The 21,133-nt window shown below is 43.7% G+C and overlaps 2 long non-coding RNA genes across 2 annotated transcripts in view; both read left to right on the forward strand.

Annotated features, from left to right (window-relative positions):
* The window catches only part of LOC309529727, a 45,838-nt gene extending 27,935 nt beyond the window's left edge, over window positions 1-17,903 (forward strand). The window contains exons 2-3 of the long non-coding RNA XR_014218382.1: window positions 13,994-14,577; window positions 16,472-17,903. This is a non-coding gene — a long non-coding RNA (uncharacterized lncRNA). The remainder of the gene's footprint in view (window positions 1-13,993; window positions 14,578-16,471) is intronic.
* On the forward strand, window positions 6,243-9,995 carry LOC309529233. The gene is made up of 3 exons (XR_014218140.1): window positions 6,243-6,403; window positions 7,600-7,727; window positions 9,846-9,995. It is a non-coding gene; the product is annotated as an uncharacterized lncRNA (long non-coding RNA).
* Window positions 17,904-21,133: the final 3,230 nt, after the last annotated feature.

Consider the following 21,133-nt stretch of genomic DNA (forward strand, 5'->3'; position numbering starts at 1 on the left):
TGTCACATGGGTTTACAGACAGGGCCTAGCTGAAACTAACCTGGTGACTTTGCAGCTTTGGTTGCAGATATGCACATAACCACACAGACGCCTTTCAATGAAACTTTCGAGTTCACCTTTCTCCCATTACCAGGATGCTTGTGTTGTAGGGGTCAGCACTGGGAGACTGGCCACTTCCCGCAGCTCTTTGGGCAACTGAACCAGTGTCCCAACCTTCCATTAGTGTGCTATACTTTTTCCCAGTGTTCTGGTACCAGGCTCTATACCACAGACCGAAGTGTCGTATAGGGAAGAGTTGGTCAGTTTCTTAGGCAACGTGAGGATGCTTCCCTGTCTTCTAATGCTCTCCTCTTCCAGCATAATGTGTAGCCAGCTTCAGGAGGTTTACTGCAGGCTGGGGAAATGATGCAAGGGACTCTATCCAACCAAAGTTCACTTCCCCCTGCACCACCCTCTAAATCCAACTCTCCCATTACCTAAATTGTGGAGAAATGGCCGTCCCTGATCATTTGTTTCAGTATGTCCTCTGAAGTCACTAGAGCTCCTGTGTTGTGTGGCAAGTCCCCTCCCCCCATGTGAAATGAAGACACAGGACACATTATTTAAGGTTAATGGGCGAAAAAGGCCACAACTTTATTGATTACAGGAATTGAGAGGTATTGGCCTTAGGCGTTGGTTCCTATCGACTACCCGGCATGGAGACTGGGAAGGGTTAACGACCAGCCGGGGGAGTCCTGCTGAAGTACGCCAACTAGGATCCCCCGGGTGTCACCGCTTGGGGGCGTGCCTTAGGCCCACACCTCCATAGGCCTCGGACAGGGCAACGCCCCCCGGAGTCCTTTACCAGACTACCCTTCGCTTTGGGGGAAGGTGATGGCGCTTCCTTCCCCCCTCTTCATTTGAGTAACAATTACCCCGCCAATGCCTGCGTGGGGAGAGGGTGGGCCCGCAACCCCACCTCCTCTCCAGCTCGGAAGTGGCTTTGCTGTCTCCAGAATGGAGATGTGCAAAGAATTTATATATTACAATGGCTTATGTCCCTCCTGTCAGGTATACAGCCTCGGCCTGGTATACCTGAAGGAGCGTCTGCACCCCCATCGTTCAGCTTCCGAGGGCCTTCTGGCGGTTCCCTCACTGCGAGAAGTGAGGTTACAGGGAATCAGGCAGAGGGCCTTCTCGGCAGTGGCACCTGTTCTGTGGAACGCGCCGCCCCCCATAATATGTCAAGGAAATAAACAACTATCTGACTTTTAGAAGACATTTGAAGGCAGCCCTGTTTAGGGAAGTTTTGAATGTTTGGTGTTTTATCGTGTTTTTAATATTCTGTTGGGAGCTGCCCAGAGTGTCTGGGGCAACCCAGCCAGATAGGTGGGGTATAAATAAATGATGATGATGATGTCAGGATACAAATTCATCCAGGCTGGCTTGCAAGGAATAAGGATACTTTAATAGAATCACAATCATAATATTAAAGTATTCATTAGCATCCTTCCTAGTGGTGGTCAGTAGCTGCATGGCAGAGTCTCCAGCTCCAACAAGCTTTTCACTGATCTTTGCCTGTCTCCTTCTCTTTCCTTTTATTCTTCTTGCAACACAAATGGTGGCAGGTGGCCCTGACTAGGGGAAGTCCAGTGAGAGCAAACTTCGAGGTCTTACTCTCTTTCCTCACTCTCTGAGGATCCCTCTCACAGGGCAGGAATCGAAAGACGGCTGAAGGAAGGTGCATTCCTGAACATATATTTAGGAATGGCCGTTTGTGACACCAGAAGGCTAGAAAGAAGTATAGTGCAATAATGGAAGATTGGAACACTGGGAGAAGGCAGTGGGTGAACTTGGAATCCTCTGCCTCAAAACTTCATTGAAAGGCGTCTGTGTGTAGGTCTGCAAACAAAGTTGCAAAGTTACCAGGTTAGTTTAATAATTTTAATAATAATAATAATATTTTTTATTTATACCCCACCCATCTGGCTGGGTTTCCCCAGCCACTCTGAGCAGCTCCCAGCAGAATAATAATAATAATAATAATAATAATAATAATAATAATAATAATAATGTGATAAAACTTCGAACAATAAAAACTTCCATAAACAAGGCTGCATTCAGATGTCTTCTAAAAGTCAGATTTTTGTTTACTGTATTTTTCGCTCTATAGGACGCACCGGACAATAGGACGCACCTTGTTTTAGATGGGGGGAAACAAGGGGAAAAAAATTCTCCCCCTCTCTGCCCAGCACCCCTTCAGCGAAGCGGCAGGAGGCACTGCGCAGAGAGGGGGAGAATTTTCCCCCTCTTGTTTCCCCCCTCTAAAACAAGGTGCCATTTAAGGTGCGTTCAGTCACCTTCAGGCGGCTACCTTGGAAGCCTGGAGAGGCTTCAGGTTCCTTTCGACCTGCTCTTTGGGGCTGGCAAGGGGAAGCCCACCACCAGCCCCAAAGAGCAGGTCGGGGAGCGGGGAAAGGCGCGCAGTGGAGAGGCTCCTGCCATAGCCCCTGCAGTGGAGAGGCTCCTGCCATAGTCGCGCGTCACCTCTCCAGCCGGGAGAGGGTCCCGGGGGGCTGCTTTAGCCGTGCGCGCACTCTCCCGGCTAGAGGCTCCTGCCAAAACCGCCCATCATCTCTCCAGCCGGGAGAGGGTCTTGGGGGGCTTGTTTAGCTAAAGAAGCCCCCCGCGACCCTCTCCCGGCTGGAGAAGTGGTGTGCGGCTAAAGAGGCTCCTGACATAGCCGCGCGCCACCTCTCCAGCCGGGAGAGGGTCACGGGGCTATGACTTCTTCGCTCCATAGGACGCACACACATTTCCCCTTCATTTTTGAAGGGGGAAAAGTGCGTCCTATAGAGCGAAAAATACGGTATTTCCTTGACATCTGACGGGAGGGCATTCAACAGGGTGGGCACCACTACTGAGAAGGCCCTCTGCCTGGTTCCCTGTAGCTTCACTTCTCACAGTGAGGGAACCGCTAGAAGGCCCTCGGAACTGGATCTCAGTGTCCGGGCCGGACGATGGGGGGTGGATATGCTCCTTCAGGTATACAGGACCGAGGCCGTTTAGGGCTTCAAACGTCAGCACTTTGAATTGTGCTCGGAAATGTACTGGGAGCCAATGTTTCCCCTGAGCTCTGTCTGTAAACCCGTGTGACATACTTCTGTCTCCAATGCTGTTGTTGACAATTATTTAAGCAAAACGGCCAATTTGGCTGGTTTCAAAACACTGCTTCACATTGCTTCTGGGAAGGAAGAGTGAGATATGTGCAGGGATGCAAATCTGTAATGAGAATTGGGCACACCTACGATTGATCAACAGCTTCCTGTCATGTTTGATCAGTACATAGCGAGTGGGTGGAATCTATTGCCCGTCGAAGGAAAGGCCTTGCAATTATGACCCCATCGCTTATGAGAATCTCCCCCAAACTGGTTTCTTCCAGATATCTTTGATTGCAACTGCTCTCATCCTTGACCATTGGCAATACTGACCAGGGTTGATCTGGCAGTTATCACACTGGGGAAGGGTGCCTTAGGGAAGGTGAAGGATGGATGAATCTCTCAATTTCATTTCTCTCAGTTTCTTATTTTTTTCCCAGTTTTAAGTTTCTGCTCACCACATTTCTGAATCCGTTTGTAGCTTCTTTTTTAAATGGAAAATGTCCTCATGAAGATTCACCAATATTTTAAAGCAAATTTCTCCCCATATATCTACACCGCTCTGTGTGCAATTTTGCTGACACAAACATTTCTACAAGCAATATATCCTATAATAATGCACGTTTATATGCCATTTTCACCAACACTATATGCAGTATACGCATGTTTCTGAAAGTGGGGATCAGGTAGGTTTGCATCAAAATCCTGACCAAAAAAGATTTGTACCCCAGCTGAAGAAATGGTTGTTTTCGTCCAATGTGTGGTAGTGAATCTGTTTGTCTGCTGCTTGCCTCGACTTCCATGCTGTCTGCAAATGTGTAAAAAAATTAAAAAATTAAAAGCAATTTATGTGCTACTCGAATGTTTGTAAATAAAGCAATTTTACAAAAATGCCAGTGTCAGCTCACCCAAAGGAGATTCAAAACAAGGAATGGTACCACTGAAACATTGCATCAATAGTTTCCTATTGGATCAGAACTGTCCTGGAAAGGTCCACAGACCTCGTTTCTATGCAGAAGATGCATTCTCTGTTGAACCTATACTAGGTACAGGCAGGACAAATGAAAGCAAAAAATGCCCCTGTCATGTGCCATGTTTAGACCAAGCAACAGACAAATTGGGAAGTTTATTATTCCAGATTGTATGCAAATCTGTAAAAAAAAATGTTCATGAAAAGGTTGAGGAATTTTCATGAGAACTTAGAATCATAGAGTTGGAAGAGACCACAAGGGCCATTGAGTCCAACCCCCTGCCAAGCAGGAAACACCATCAGAGCACTCCTGACATATGGTTGTCAAGCCTCTGCTTAAAGACCTCCAAAGTAGGAGACTCCACCACACTCCTTGGCAGCAAATTCCACTGTCAAACAGCGCTTACTGTCAGGAAGTTCTTCCTAATGTTTAGGTGGAATCTTCTTTCTTGTAGTTTGGATCCATTGCTCCGTGTCCGCTTCTCTGGAGCAACAGAAAACAACCTTTCTCCCTCCTCTTTGTGACATCCTTTTATATATTTGAACATGGCTATCATATCACCCCTTAACCTCCTCTTCTCCAGGCTAAACATGCCCAGCTCCCTTAGCCGTTCCTCATAAGGCATCGTTTCCAGGCCTTTGACCATTTTGGTTGCCCTCCTCTGGACACGTTCCAGTTTGTCAGTGTCCTTCTTGAATTGTGTTGCCCAGAACTGGACACAGTACTCCAGGTGAGGTCTGACCAGAGCAGAATACAGTGGCACTACTACTTCCCTTGATCTAGATGCTATACTCCTATTGATGCAGCCCAGAATTGCATTGGCTTTTTTTATATAAAAAGTAATTTGCTTTTTTTTACCCTCCAGATATCCTTTTTATTGGGCATTCACAATGATTTGTGCTCATGATGGTATCAGGGTTATTACATGTGAGCCCCTACTTCCCTTGTTCAGCATAATTTGTTTTGCTTTCATTAGTGGTCTCTGGTTGCCCATGCTTTCATAACTAAATCTTCTAACAGGCATATATATTGGATTTTTTTGGAACCAACTGAGGGATCTTCTTCTTCTTCTTCTTCTTCTTCTTCTTCTTCTTTGGCGATCACTTGTAGCTGAGTAAGATTGTGTTCCACAAACACGGTTTTAGCAATGAGTCCGTAAGTGACCGTGGAGGCCAATTCTGGATCCACACGTCCTTCCACAGTGGGGACATTGGTTCCCGGGCAGGAGTTGATGACGGCGTGGATTTGCCAAGCGTGCCTTCCTCTTAGCACATTTCTCCCTTGCGTCCTGAGTTCGAGTATCTTCAAAGCCCATGACACCTTTGGTAAAGGCTGTTCTCCAACTGGAGCGCTCGCAGGCCAGTGTTTCCCAGCTGTCAGTGTTTATACTACTTTTTTTTATTTGCCTTGAGAGAGTCTTTAAACCTCTTTTGTTGACCACCAGCATTACACTTTCCATTTTTAAGTTCGGAATTGAGTAGTTGCTTTGGAAGACGATCATCAGGCATCCGCACAACATGACCAATGATGAAGAATCATTGCTTCAACACTGGTGGTGTTTGCTTCATCCAGTACACTGGTATTAGTTTGCCTGTCTTCCCAAGTGATGTGTAAGATCACAACTTAGGGATATATTCCCCACATCTATCAACAATTGCTCTAGCGGCACAGGTTTATTATTTTTTTCAAAATTCCATGAAGTGCTAATAGATACAGCAGTATCTTGTATTTTCTCATGAAACTGTATTGAGCTGAGTGATAAGCAGCCCAGAGCCAGTCGTTACTGCCATAACTCCCCCCCCCCAGGTTTGCATAATTGTCTTTAGCTAAGGATTTAACTCTATTGAGATTCTTTGGGACTTCCCTTGAAATTTATTAATTTTAGCTTGCCAATTTTTAAGCATTCTAGGGTGGAAGAAGGTGAGGAAGACTTGGAAAAGAAACATAAAACTAGGAATTAGCATCATTTGATTAACATCAATTCCGGAATTACAAGTAATGTCTAGACAACAGGCTGTTGTCTTCAGGCTGTAACTTCCTTATGAATCCTTTCCCAACTTATCTAGGGAGATCTTCACTTAATTGTGCTAACATGCAACTGCAGCAAAATATTGCACAGCACGCACAAGATGTCCAACCCATGGTGTGACATGCTCCTTTTTGTCATATAAATACAAGGACCTTTCGAGCATCTCTCCATCCCGCCATCTCTTGAAACACCATCCAATCTTTCAGTCATGAAGATCTTTGCCTTCCTTGCAGCTGTTCTCTTCTTTGTGCTGATGGCTGCTCCAGGTAAGGTTACTTATTTATTTCATAACAATTTATATGCCACTTGATTGTAGTAAAGCTCAAAGCAGTTCTATAGTGGATCCCTACACGGGGACTTCGGGAAAATATGCAACTGCTTGCTATCACGCTCTGTAGCATGGTGGACAACCAATGGGTCCTTGGTTTTGAGGCTCCACTTCCCTTGAAGCCCAGTCACCATGACCACTGACCATGTGTGATTGGAGATGTAGTCCTTGCTCTATAGGAGCCAGGCTGCTAAGCAAGATTTGATGTCTTACTGTGTTTTAATTTGTTGAAAGCTGCCCAGTGTGGCTGGGGCAACCCAATTAGAGGGGCAGCAAACAAACAAATATTATTATTATTATTATTATTATTATTATTATTATTATTATTATTCCTCTTCCTTTTGCTTACCTAATTTTCAGTGGTGGATTAGATGGGGGGGCAATAAACTTTGTTTGAATGCTGCAAATATGGGACCTTATTTGTGTGGGTGATCCCATGTCCAGGAGAAAGAAAGGTTAACTGTTCAGGATGGTGCAGTCCCTGTGGAGGAAAAATTGTGTAGTTTGGGATGTTCCTGGATGCATCTTTGTCAATAGAGCCCCAAATAAACCCTGTGCCCAGGTGTGTATTTTACCAATTTCATCTGGTTTGTTAGCTATGGTCATTCCTGGACACGGAAAGCCAAACCATTATATTCCATGCATTGGTAACCTCAAAGCTGGGTTAATGGAATGTACTCTATGTGAGGCTGCCCAAGAAGTCCCGGAAATCATTCTCTTGTTATTTGGGTGGTTTCCAATAGGGGAAGGTGCCTCTATCCAGTGCTCCAGCCACAGCCTCTTCTATTACTGTATTTTTCGCTCTATAAGATGCACCAGACCATAGGACGCACCTAGTTTTTGGAGGAGGGAAACAAGAAAAAATAATATTCTGAATCTCAGAAGCCAGAACAGCAAGAGGGACCACTGCGCAGCAATCCCTCTTGCTGTTCTGGCTTCTGGGATAGCTGTGCAGCCTGTATTCGCTCCATAAGACGCACACACATTTCCCCTTACTTTTTGGGAGGGAAAACGTGAGTCTTATAGAGCAAAAAATACGGTAATTTGGCTACAGCCCTATTGCCACTCACCAGCTGAGTCTGCTATTAGCAGGAATGACAATGAGAACACAACTTGTTCTTTCTTTTGCTACAGCACTTGCGCAGACGTCAGAGGCAGAATGTCGCAGGATGGGTGGCAGCTGCCATAATGGCTTTTGCCCACCAGGCAAATATCACAAGGGACATTGTGGTAACCCGAGAAGATGGTGCTGCAGAAGATAGGTAAGAATTCTAGATGCATCTCCTGCCCTGCTGTCAGGATTGTTTTGTCCATTGGTTCTTTTTATCTAAGACAGTTTGGAGACGTCCCAGTCCAAGCCAAAACCCGGGCTGGCTTTTAAGACCTCTTAATGCACGGGTGTCAAACACAAGGCCCGCGGGCCAAATCCGGCCCGCCAGACCTCGTCATGTGGCCCGTGTAGCCGCCGCCACCGGCCGCCAGCTTTCACCTTTTATTCTCGCTTCTTTTTTTCTTTTTTTTTTGACACAAGAAAGCGCATGCACGGCAACCTACAAGCCAGAGAACGTCTGCCCTCTAGCGGCGCCGGCCGTTCTACACAGGAAACCTCCACTTTACATGCATTTAGGAAACCTCCACTTGTTTTTATATTGAGCGCATATTGAGTCCTATAGATACAACCGGCCCTTTGAGGGTGACCAAACTGCTGATGCGGCCCTCGATGAATTTGAGTTTGACACCCCTGTCTTAATGTATCCGGCAGGAGAATAAGAATAGCATATTTGTATACAGAACACAATAAGTAGGAATACTGCTGGCCAGAGTGAAAAAATAGCTTGGCATGTTCTTATGTCTGTTACACGTGCCTGATCTGTAGAAGTTGCTGGGGCCAAGAAATGACTCACCCAGAACTTCTACATGCTTCTTCATAGGCTGTTAGGTTCCCACCTCAATTCCATCCATCCTGGAAGAGCCTATGAACTTGGCCCACTGTGTGCTGGTGATGATTTCTAAAATGCTGAGCTGTACCATAGAGGCTGAGTCTGACACCTGGGCAACTCTCTCCCTCTCCTGTTCTTCTGTTTATGATATGCAGGAAAGCAAAATGGTCCAAATCATTGTGAAATAGTTAATATAGAAATGGAGGTGCTTTCAAGACTTTTCCAAGGGATAGTTTCCCCTCCAAACCCCAATTCTGCCCCAGTATTTCTTCCAGGCCCTGCTATGGCTTTGCATTTGCAGTTGCTGATGCTTTCCTTAGGAAATACATGCTAACATCCAGCTTTTTTGAAAGAAATCCGGACTACCTGAAGACTGGTCTTCTAGTTATGATCTGTAACAGAAGAGGAAGACAAAATGGTCTAGGTCATTGTGACATAGTTAATATAGGAACTGAGGTGCTTTGGGGACATTTCCAGGAGACAGTTCACATCTCCAAACCCCAGTTTTGTTCTAGTTTTTCTACCAAGTTCTGCTGTGGCTCAGAATTTGCAGTTGCTGATACTTTCCTTAGGAAACACATGCTAACATCGAGGGTTTTTCTGCAAAAACAACAACACAAAACCTAGGTTACGTGAAGGATAGTGGAAGTAAAACAATCAGAATGAATTGCTTTGGTCTCACTAAGCTTGACAAGAGCAGAGCCACAGGGAAGCTTTAAAATATCAATTGGCCTTCTAATATTGACATCGTGTATTATGTTAGGAGGAGAGTTGGATTCAAATCACTGGTGTATTTCAAGTTAGTCTGTATTTTTCTCTAATAAATTTTATTAAGATTCACAGAGAAAAATACAAAACTTAATATCCTTTTCCCTTTTTTAACCACACCAAGACTATCTAAATACAGTAAAAACACACAAAAAGGGGGAAGGAGAGACAAAGAAAGAAATAGAGGAGAAAAGAGGTTAAAAGAGAAAGGTAGAAAAAATAAGATTCGGAAAAGAATGAACTTCTGATTTTTCATCTGTCCACTATTAAAATATATGTATTCACTACATCCAATCCAATATACCACCCAACAAAGTTAAGTCAGTATTTTTAAGGGGCAAACAACAAATTATCATGCTCAGAACCTATTCAAGTCAGGAAAGGCCAATCTGTGTTTCTCCAGATGTTGCCAGCCTACAGATCTCCCTCACCCTTGATCCCTTGCCATACTGGCTGTTGGGGCCGATGGGAGGTGGGCTCCCACAACATCTGGCGAGCCACAGCATGATTTAAAGGATAAGCCCCATACCAATGTTTTTCTCCTCTTTTTCTTTATATTAAAATCTGTGTTTGTGTTTTGCATCTGAATGTGTTCAGCCTTTTATTCATGATTATCTATGTAATACAGCATTAAAAACTGCAGAATCTGACAATCTTCTCTCTTTCGCACAGATAATGTCAGGATGGTGGCTGCGTTACATCCATAGCCTGAACATTTTCATGGCCTCTGCAACCCGCTTTGCTACGCATTTGCGCTTTTAATGGAGCTGATTCTATGGTGATTGTTTTCCTTCTTCTGCTAATTAAAAATCATGCATTTGAGCACCTATGTTCTTTGTGTCTCTGCGTCTCTGTGCTTTCCCACAGCTGAATAAGCAACTTTATTTCAAAGCGCCTTGGAGAAACTCTTCCACACAGATGTCCTGTTCAAACATCTGCTGTTCTGCTCACCCAATTTAAAAAGGCACAGGGTTTGCCCTTCTTTTTACCTGCCTTGCAGTGCAGTCCCAGAAGTCTGTACATTGTACCATTTCTTCTGATTTATTAAAAAAAACCACATAAACATAAATATCTTTAAACTAAATTAAAATAAAGTAAAAAGGCATTTGAAGTGACTGTTCTGACATTATATTTTCAACCCCTTTCCCCCATCATCAACTTTACCATTTTTCAAAGTTATTGAACACTGGGTTGAGTTCTCCAGAACCTCTCCAAAGTCTCTATCTGGATTACAAGCAGGGAGCATATTCCCATCAGTATATATGTGAAATTGAGTGGAGGGGAAGTCACTCCTATTATTATTATTATTATTATTATTATTATTATTATTATTATTATTATTTTATTATTTTATTTATACCCCACCCATTCAGCTAGGTTTCCCCAGTCATTCTGGGCAGCTCCCAACAGAATATTAAAAACACAATAAAACATAAAACATTAAAAACATCCCTAAACAAAGCTGCCTTCAGATGTCTTCTAAAAGTCAGGTACTTGTTTATTTCCTTGACATCTGATGGAAGGGTGTTCCACAGGGCAGGAACTACCGAGAAGGCCCTCTGCCTGGTTCCCTGCACTTTCACTTCTTGCAGGGAGGGAACTGCCAGAAGACCCTCAAGTTGGACCTCAGTGCCCGGGCAGAATGAGAGGGGTGGAGACACTCCTTCAGGCATACTGGGCTGAGGCCATTTAGGGCTTTAAAGGTCAGCACCAACACTTTGAATTGTGCTTGGAAACATACTGGGAGCCAGTGTAGGTCTTTCAGCAACAGTGGGGCACCCAACAGGATGGTTGTGATGTGCCTCTGAATACCAGTAGCTGGGAATCGTAGGGAAGCAGAGTTCTGTTGAGCTCATGTCCAGTTAGCAGGCTTCCCATGGGCACCTGGCTGACCACTGTGAGGACAGAATGCTAGACTAGGAGGGCCAGTGGCCTGATCCTGTAGGCTTCCCTTATGAAACCAGATAAGGAAAGGCTGACTTGAGGAAGTTCTGCACAAGACACAAGAAAGTTTTCTGGAGATGTTGGAGCACAGAGGCAGATGGAGCCACCTGGGCTGGGTGAAGGTGCAGCAGAGACTACAGGAGCACAGGGCGCCAAGGGATCGTCACATGATGAGAGGAAGCAAGGGCCAAGAAGAGCGAAGTACTGCTAAGAGCAGCCAGATCCAAGACAGGTGTGGGGGAATGAAGGTGTTGGGACTTTCTTAGACTTGACACAGCCCCCCAACCCAGCCCAACCCTACACCAAACATCAACTATGACAGAAGAGCTGGAAAAGAAGCAGCATATGACCACATGATGTTGCTTTATGTACCAGCCAGTTTTGTAATTAGTTCAGTATTGTTAAAAGTGGGTCTGAGACCCTCAAAATAAAATCTGAGCAAAATTGGTGAAGCAGCAAAGAGTAGATTGATTACAAAAACATTCTTGTAAATAGGCACACCCAAAGTTAGTAAAACAAAGCTTATATTCTCTATTTCCTAAGCACAGGTTCCCTCCCTTATCTCCCCCTTGGGTGGGGACTACAAGGGACTACAAGGTTTACAGCCTATCACAACTGCCATATTACCCTATTAGCATTATTCATTATTTCCCATATTTGGTCTATTTCCTATGCAACTATTTGTTAAGCCAAGCAAAAATACCTGGAGGTAAGTGTGAATCAGTCTCTGTATTTGCTGAGCCGTGTGTATTTATCACACCAACATCCTGACCATTAGTAGATGTCAGCAAGTTCTATACTCGCCGACGCCTGCTAATCTGAACTGTCTGAGATTGCCTAGTGTCCTTGTACAAAGCAATATTTATGTCTGAGGCTGCCTAGTCACTGTAGCCTTGTATCTTTATTACAGGGATGTGGGTAGTGCCGTGGGCTTGCCGATCAGAAGCCTGGCGGTTCGAATCCCCGTGACGGGGTGAGCTCCTATTGCTCTGTCCCAGCTCCTGCCAACTTGCAGTTTGAAAGCACACCAGTGCAAGTAGATAAATAGGTACTGATGTGGTGGCAAGTTAAACAGCGTTTCTGTGTACTCTGGTTTCCATCACGGTGTCCCATTGTGTCAGAAACAGTTTAGTCAGTGCAAGTAGATAAATAGGAACCGCTGCAGTGGGAAGGTAAATGGCGTTTCCGTACAATCTGGCTTCCGTCACAGTGTCCCATCTTGCCAGAAGTGGTCTTCTCATGCTGACCACATGACCTGGAAACCTGTCTGTGGACAAATGCCAGCTCCCTCGGCCTGAAAGCGAGATGAGCGCCGCAACCCCATAGTCGCCTTTGACCTGACTTAACCGTCTAGGGGTCCCTTACCTTTTACCTTTACCTGTATCTTTATGTGAATGAAAGCAACATTATGCCTGAGGTTTTCAGCAGCTGGAACCTTGCGTGAAAAGGCGACTTTATCATTTCTTACAATTATTGCCTTACCTGGACTAGTATCTCCAGATTTTCAAACGGGTCTCATCTTACTCCTACCTGCAGACACAGAGGGCGAACTTAGGACCTTTCCCTCATACAAACATTGTACTCTACCACTGAAGTGCAGCCCGCCTTAAAACCCATTTCAGCTTTACAGCCATTCCCCACTATTCTACCCCAAGATAGTACACAGGGGCAGGCATGTTTTCTTCCCTGCAATTCCTGAAGGAATGGTGGCAGGTCATAATATATGCTCCCATTTGTCCACCTCATCAAGTGCTTCCCTTTCGAGCTGCTCTTACTGAGTGAGTAACCAGGCAGGTGAACTCTGCTTTTGTCCCCTGCTTGCCCACCTGTTTGGTTGTGGTCCTGTGAGGGAGGGTGGCTAGTGCCCACTCAGGCCGTGTGGACAGGTGTGCCTCACCTGGAGGCCCCAGAGCACCAGCCCTGGCAGCATCCTTCCAAAACTCTTTAGGCCAAATGGGTTTTAGTCCAAATGGATAAAAATCTAGTAAATGGGCTTCCTCCCAAAATGCCTTCAACTGATCAGGAACAACATGCTTGAATACACAAATACACACATGCAAATACAAATATATGCAGACATTGAAAAGAACACCTTATCTCTGAGACCTTATCCTGAATGTCATGGTCTATTAGTAGTGGCTTCCTCATGGGATGTTTACAGATTGCCATCTATGGGCAGGGCCTTAAATCAAGTCCTGAAGAACATAATTCAACTTGCCCACAGGGTGTTGGGCTGTTGTTGTTGTTGTTGTTTAGTCGTTTAGTCATGTCTGACTCTTTGTGACCCCATGGACCAGAGCATGCCAGGCACTCCTGTCTTCTCTTCTCACAAGGTGGCCAAAGTATTGGAGCGTCAGCTTCAGGATCTGTCCTTCCAGGGAGCACTCAGGGCTGATTTCCTTCAGAATAGATAGGTTTGATCTTCTTGCAGTCCATGAAACTCTCAAGAGTCTCCTCCAGCACCATAATTCAAAAGCATCAATTCTTCGGCGATCAGCCTTCTTTATGGTCCAGCTCTCACTTCCATACATCACTACTGGGAAAACCATGGCTTTAACTATACGGACCTTTGTCGGCAAGGTGATGTCTCTGCTTTTTAAGATGCTGTCTAGGTTTGTCATTGCTTTTCTCCCAAGAAGCAGGCGTCTTTTAATTTCATGACTGCAGTGATCTTTGCCAGGAGGTGATGGGACCAGTGGCCATGATCTTAGTTTTTTTGATGGTGAGCTTCAGACCATATTTTGTGCTCTCCTCTTTCACTCTAAATAAAAGGTTCTTTAATTCCTCCTCACTTTCTGCCATCTTCTTGGACTGTAAGAAGATCAAACCTATCCATTCAGAAGGAAATCAGCCCTCTGTGCTCCATGGTAGGACAGATCCTGAAGCTGAGGCTCCAATACTTTGGCCACCTCATGAGAAGAGAAGACTCCCTGGGAAAGATTCTGATGTTGGGAAAGATTGAGGGCACAAGGAGAACTGGATGACAGAGGACGAGATGGTTGGACAGTGTTCTCAAAGCTACCAAAATGAGTTGGTAGACAGTGGAAGACAGGAGTGCCTGGCATGCTCTGGTCCATGGGGTCATGAAGAGTCAGACACGACTAAATGACTAAACAACAACAATTAAACATTTCAAAACTTCCCTATACAGAGCTGACTTCAGATGGCTCGGGGGTTTCCTAACTGTTTCTGCCCCTACTCAGCCATGGCTTGCGGCCCCCAGAAAGTCATTCAGAAGGGAATGTGGCCCCACCTCTGCTTTACATGACTGTACCTCAAACTCCTCCTCCTCTTTCCCTCTAGGGGCTGCTGTTGTTTGACGACCTATAAATAAGGAGCACCTTCTGTCCCTCCTCTGTGCGATCTCAGAATTTCCAGCAAATCGAAGCAGACATGAAGTTCTCCTACTTGATCTCTGTTTTTTTCCTCTTTTCTTCCCTCTTCCTGCTAAGGGATTCAGGTATTGTACAGAGTTTGCTTAGATTGTGGCAGGCACTGAAATAGCCAGCAATGCTGCTGTAATGGGGAAGGGGTTTTCTTACCAATGGCAAAGTTCCCAGAAACAGTGTTGTTTGCTCTGTCTTGCATGCACAAAAAATATTATAAATATTAGGGTGAGGGTGGGTTTTTTTGGGGGGGGAGTGGAGGGTTAAAAGAGAAAGTTTTATTATTTTGTTTAAAAAAAATGATTTGGTTTTATTTCTTAACATTTCCGTCATTTTGTGGCTTGTGGAAAAGAGCATGGTTTCAAATGAAATCTTAAATTCAAACAAAGGAAATTTAAATTAGTTCAGATGCGAAAAGCTCATAATCTTGGACAGATGCCATAAACCTTTTTCAGAGAAATTGAACCAACCCTTCCTTCCTTCCTTCCTTCCTTCCTTCCTTCCTTTCTTTCTTTTTCTTTCTTTCTTTCTTTCTTTCTTTCTTTCTTTCTTTCTTTCTTTCTTTTTTTCTTTCTTTCTTATGTAAAATAACCAGATATCTTGTTTTTGAGAGTGAGTATTAAGATCGACCCTAGGACATTTATACAGTCGTACTTTGGAAGTTGAACAGAATCTGTTTGGGAAGTCCGTGGGCAGGGTATAAATAATAAATTATGATTATGATTAAAAAATAATAACAAATGATTACACCCCCCACACCAGCCAAGACGCCCTGACATGTCCCATTCCCCCTTTACTGTTTGGAGGGGGCGGTCAGTGGCTAGGCTGGAGCTGGAAGGGGGCGGAGTTCAGCAACCCTGCAGAACTAGGAGGGAAAGCGGCTTACTTTTGAGTAAACATAGCTAGGTGTGGAAAACTGAATAAAAGACAGGGGGAAATGAAAAATTGGATTTAACAAGAATTGACATATCTGCCCAACAGTAGTTGCAAACTTGAGTATAAGCACCCTGAGGCAATGCCTCTGGAAAAGCTGTTTTGCCTGCTCGTTCACTGTACAGTGGTACCTCTGGTTCCATACAAACTTTGTTCCAGAGGTCCGTTCTTAACCTGAAACTGTTCTTAACCTGAAGCACCACTTTAGCTAATGGGGTCTCCCGCTGCTGCTGCCGCACCACCGCCACGCGATTTCTGTTCTCATCCTGAAGCAAAGTTCTTAACCCAAGGTACTATTTCTGTGTTAGCGGAGTCTGTAACCTGAAGCGTATGTAACCTGAGGTACCACTATAGTTGTATGAGACAAGAACAGCAATAGTCTGTGTCATTCAGTGTGGCTTTTAATAAACAATGAAATAATCTATTTCCAGAGCGCGCCAACTTTGGCTATTTTCATCCAGAATTCTTATCTGCTTTCACATTAAAAAAAAAAGAAAACTTCTCCCAAACTATATATTCTTGAGCAATTTCTCTCAGAATATTTATTTTAGGTGTAATCTACACACATATTTTAAAAAAAAACTGTGAAAATTCTTTCTTTTAAAAAAATGTTTTGAAAAATACATTGAATTTTGCACAGCTCACTTTCACCATCTAGTGTCACATTTGAATACTGCATTTTACAACACATTTAAAATGGTTTATTCTCAGCTGTGTAGCTGAGTCCTTAGTGTTTCCCCTTAAAACATACTTGGATCTCTACCATTTCTTTATTTCTTTCTTTTTAATGTAAAATAACCAGATATCTTGTTTTTGAGATTGAGGATTATAAAGATCGACCCTAGGACATTAATACAGTCGTACTTTAGAAGTTGAACGGAATCTGTTTGGGAAGTCCGTTTGACTTCCAAAATGTTCGGAAACCAAAGCGCGGCTTCTGATTGGCTGCAGAAAGCAGAGAACGGACTTAGAACGCTGTAGTTGGCAAGGAGCCCCAACTCGAAGCGAACCAATGTTTTTCTTTCTTGCCTTAAGCTGATGCTTCTACACCATCTCACGAACCACAATCAGATAAAGAATGTGACGAAGCCAAAGGGAAGTGCATGCTGGAGATTTGCTACGCTGGCTGGGAAAAAATCGGGACATGCCCACCGCACCGCAAATGCTGCAAACCTCTGTAAGAGCTCCCTGAGGTAGATGTTGCCAGTCTTCCACTACAATTCCCATCAAACCCAGCCAACATGGCCAGTGGTCGGGGGGGGTGGAGTTGTAGTCCTGCAACTGCAGGGTCCCAGGTTGCTGAAAGGTGGACTAAAGCAGGCACATCCAACGTCCAACAGGTTGCCACCCACCATGCAATATCAAAAACTGCCAGTGATCTACCACACTCTCCCATTCTCATTCTTCAACTTCAACATATTATATTTAGCTGGGGAAACCCAGCCAGATGAGTGGGGTATAACTAATAAATTATGATTATAATAAAAAAATAACAATTTTTGAACAAATTGTTGAGCATATTCTCTCAGAATATTTATCTTAGGTGAAATCTGCACACGTATAAAAAAAGGCTGTGAAAATGCTTTTTAAAAAAAAAAGTTTTGAAAAATGCAGTGAATTTTGCATAGCTGACTTTCACCATCTAGTGTCGCGTTTGTATATAGCACTTTACAAACAGGTTTAAAACGTTTTATTCACAGCTGTGTAGCTGAGTCCTTAGTGTCTCCCCTCAAAACATACTGGGATCTCTACCCCCAAGGCATTGGCTAAGCTGGCAAGTCTTGCATTACAATATTCTGTTACATGCAGCATCTGTTGAATAGCTAAGGCTGTAACCCAAATCTCCATTGCTGCAGGTTGGATACAGCAGATGTCTTCCTCCATCTAGCTCTGTCAACCTCTGCTGGCCTCTGTTTGGGATCAGAGCACCATAGAAAAATCACAAGATGTGCTATTAGCCAGCATTTTAAAAGGATTTCTAGACCTTATGACTGCATGCAATGCCCCATTATGTTTTAGGAGCCGCAGCAGTGCTTGAATAAAATTTTGAGTGATTGAGGGCAAGACCTCAGGGTCATAGCTTGCTCACCGCTCCTCCCTATTCTTCTTCTTCTTCTTTTTCTAAAAGGCATATTCAGTTTTCCCAATGGTTGGGCAGGTGCATTTATTTTAGATGGAACACAGCCAGTCTTGCTCATATGTATTCTAGCACTCACAAAACTAAGTTCGAAATGGCAGGCAGTGTGGCATGCGGATGTAGCTGGTGAAGGAAGCCCTCTAGTTGCTCCAGATGCCCCTTTGGCAATTGTGGTGGGTTCTTGACATCCATGATCACTGCAAAATAATGACGAGGTTCATCAGAGGCAGAGGCCAAGCAAGCTCTTTAGCACAGAGAGCCTGGAAAATGCAGGCTTAAACAAATATTGCCCAGTTAACCACATGGCTGAGTTAGGATTTTGAACCTGGTTCTCATAGCCTGCAACAGGGAAGTCGGGCATCTTGTAGCCTGTTCATGTCACACAACATTCAGAACAGTAAATACATTTATGTCATTGTTCTTGCCTCGTCTGTTTTCAGTTACAAGGAGCTGAGAATATGTTTTGCTTCTCTGCCTTCAGGTAACGGAGTCGCACGAGAGTTGACTGCTTTGAGGTTTTCTACAATCAAGCAGTATATGAATTTTATGCAATAAATAAATTCAAAGACCCCTCCTAGATCTGTTCTGTCCGAATTTCTTTAGTTCCCATATAAGCAGCTCTTAGTTGTTTACTTCTACCATACCGCGTCATTTTATGTTTATTATTATTTGAGATTTTGCATGATACCTTCAAAATGTTTGAGACTACAGCTGCCATCTGCTGAGGGTCAGGCAAATGTGTCCAAATTTATTCAGTTCCCATATAAACTGCTCTTAGCTTTTTACTTCTGAGATACCTCGCATTCTCAGTAGCAGCTATAGGGTTGCCCTACACTTGGAATTCCCTGGACATCGCCAGAATAGAGCAGCTGGAAGCATTGTCTGGCTGAAAATCGCTGGAATATCCAGGAAAATCAAGGCACATGGCAACCCATGTCAGAAGTCTTAAAAATAGCTCAAAAACTTTGTTTATTATTAGAGATTTTTCATGGTACCTTCAAAATGTTTGAGACCACAGCTGCCATCTGCTGCGGTTCAGGCAAATCTGTCTATATCAGTTCCTCATTTTTCCAGTGTTCAGTCTGGTCCTCTGCATTTTTGCATCAATTTGACTTCTTTACACACACACCCCACGCGTAGATGTGCTCAGAAAGATCTCCCCCACACACAACCTTCTTCAAAACAGGCAGACAAGACTTCAAGAGTCTGGATGATGAAATGCTTGGTTTTTAATGGACAGAAGAGAAAGGCAATTCAACATAAAATCAGCTAGTCTAATGGCTCAAATGCGTAATGCGTCAGGAGGAAGGGGCCGACAGAGCAAAACCAGCTGGGTCAACAGACACTTAGTCCTTGGATGTAACCCTTTAATCTTGGGGTTGTGGGTTTGAGCCCCACGTTGGGTGAGAGATTCCTACATTGCAAAGGGTTGGACTAGATGACTCTTGTGGTCCCTTTTGGCTCTATAAATCTGTGATTCTATGACTCTGTGACCTTGAAACTATATATTCTCCTATAGTTCCTAATTTACCTAGACAGGGCCTGGAAATGAGGCAACATATGAACATATGGCTCTTCCTTATACATATCTCAAAACAATGCTTTCTTCTGTCTATTTTGGTATTGTCTACTTTGACTGGTAATAACTGTCCAGATTTTCCTACCTGGAGAGACACTGGGGACTGAACCTGAACCCCCCCCCCTTTTTATATATAGTTTTCTCACCATTTCCTTCTGATAACTTAGGATCTGCTGTGTAATTCTGTGTGGTAACACAGTCATGTCCCCACAGGTGCCTAACTCGTTCTGTTTCCTGAAATGATCACATACACAAACTCACTGTTCCCAAGGTGAAGCAACATTGAGGCTTCTCATATTCCCTGAATACGTCTTGTTCGTAATGGAGAGATCCTCTTGTGGAAATCTGAAGTAACAACCCTTCAATCCTTATTATTATTATTATTATTATTATTATTATTATTATTATTATTACTGTTGTTGTTATTATTATTATTATTATTATTATTATTATTATTATTATTAGATTTCTACCCTGCCACGCCGGGCGGCTTACAACAGAAGGTCAAAAATGCATTAAATACATTTTGATCTGTCTCTATCCTCCAGGTTTTCATAGGATAATAGTGTTGGAATGCTTACTTGGTACATTTGATGCTTCCGTTAAACCAAATAATGTGTTCCAAAAATACATAGATTGCAGGGAAATGTAGACAAAAATAGGAAGAGGAGGAGGAGAAGGAGGAGGAGAATTTATTATTTATACCCCACTCATCTGGCTGGCTGGTTTACTCAGTCATTCTGGGCGACTTCCAAAACAAATTAAAACATAATAAAACATCAAAAACTTCCCAATACAGGACTGCCTTCAGATCTCTTCTAAAAGTCAGATAAGTTCTTCATTTCCTTGACAACTGATGGGAGGTCGTTCCACAGGTCAGGCACCACTACCGAGAAGGCCCTCTGTCTGGGTATTATGACCAGAAAAAAAGAATCGAAGAGACAAGAAATTGAGATACAGATAGGTAGCCGTGTTGGTCTGCCACAGTCAAAATAAAAAAATTCCTTCCAGTAGCACCTTAAAGACCAACTAAGTTAGTTCTTGGTATGAGCTTTCGTGTGCATGCACACTTCTTCAAGAAATTGAGATGTTCATCCACCCTAGTTTGGGGGCTTCCAGGTGTTTGTGGACTCCAGCTTCCATCAACTCCAACCAGTATTGCCAAGAGTCAAGAATGATGGGAGCTGCCATCCAAAATACCTGCGTTGCACCAGGCTGAGGAAGACTGTCTTGAGTAAGGTGTCATGATTGCAAAGCCTTAGCAATAGATGAAGCCAATATCTAATTCTTCAGTAATAGCTCTTGAGTGCTCACTGGAAAGACAGGTCGTGAAGCTGAGGCTCCAATACTTTGGCCACCTCATGAGAATAGAAGACTCCCTGGAAAAGACCCTGATGTTGGGAAAGATGGAGGGCTCAAGGAGAAGGGGACGACAGAGGACGAGATGGTTGGACAGTGTTCTCGAAGCTACCAGCATGAATCTGCCGCTTTTTGCTGGCTGAGAGAATGGATGCTTCTTGAAAATACAGACGTTTTGGATTTGGAAGGTTTTAATAATGTATTTGGTTGGCATGCATATTTGTGGTATGATAAGGTCAAAGCACACAAAAACCATACTGTAAGGAAAGCATTGTTTAATGTCTGGATAAGATATAAGGATTTGTTAGAAAATAAAACCCCAGGATGGCTGTCACCTATGGAGGCAAAGGCTCAGAAAAAACTCAATATGGAGGCCAAATGGCCGAAGTATTGGGAAATTTTGGAACAAGAGGGTGACAGATTAAAATTACAGAGCTTTGAAAAATTAAAAAACAGAGTGCGAGATTGGCTCCATTATTACCAAATAATGGAGGCATACAATCAGGACAAAAAATTAGGTTTTCAAGTGGAAAAATCAAAGTTGGAAACAGAATTGTTAGACCCTAAAGTTAAGAATTTGTCAAGAATGTATAACTTGCTACTGAAATGGAATACTCAGGAT

This window comes from Podarcis vaucheri (assembly GCF_965113315.1).
Source record: "Podarcis vaucheri genome assembly, chromosome: 3".
NCBI lineage: Eukaryota > Metazoa > Chordata > Lepidosauria > Squamata > Lacertidae > Podarcis > Podarcis vaucheri.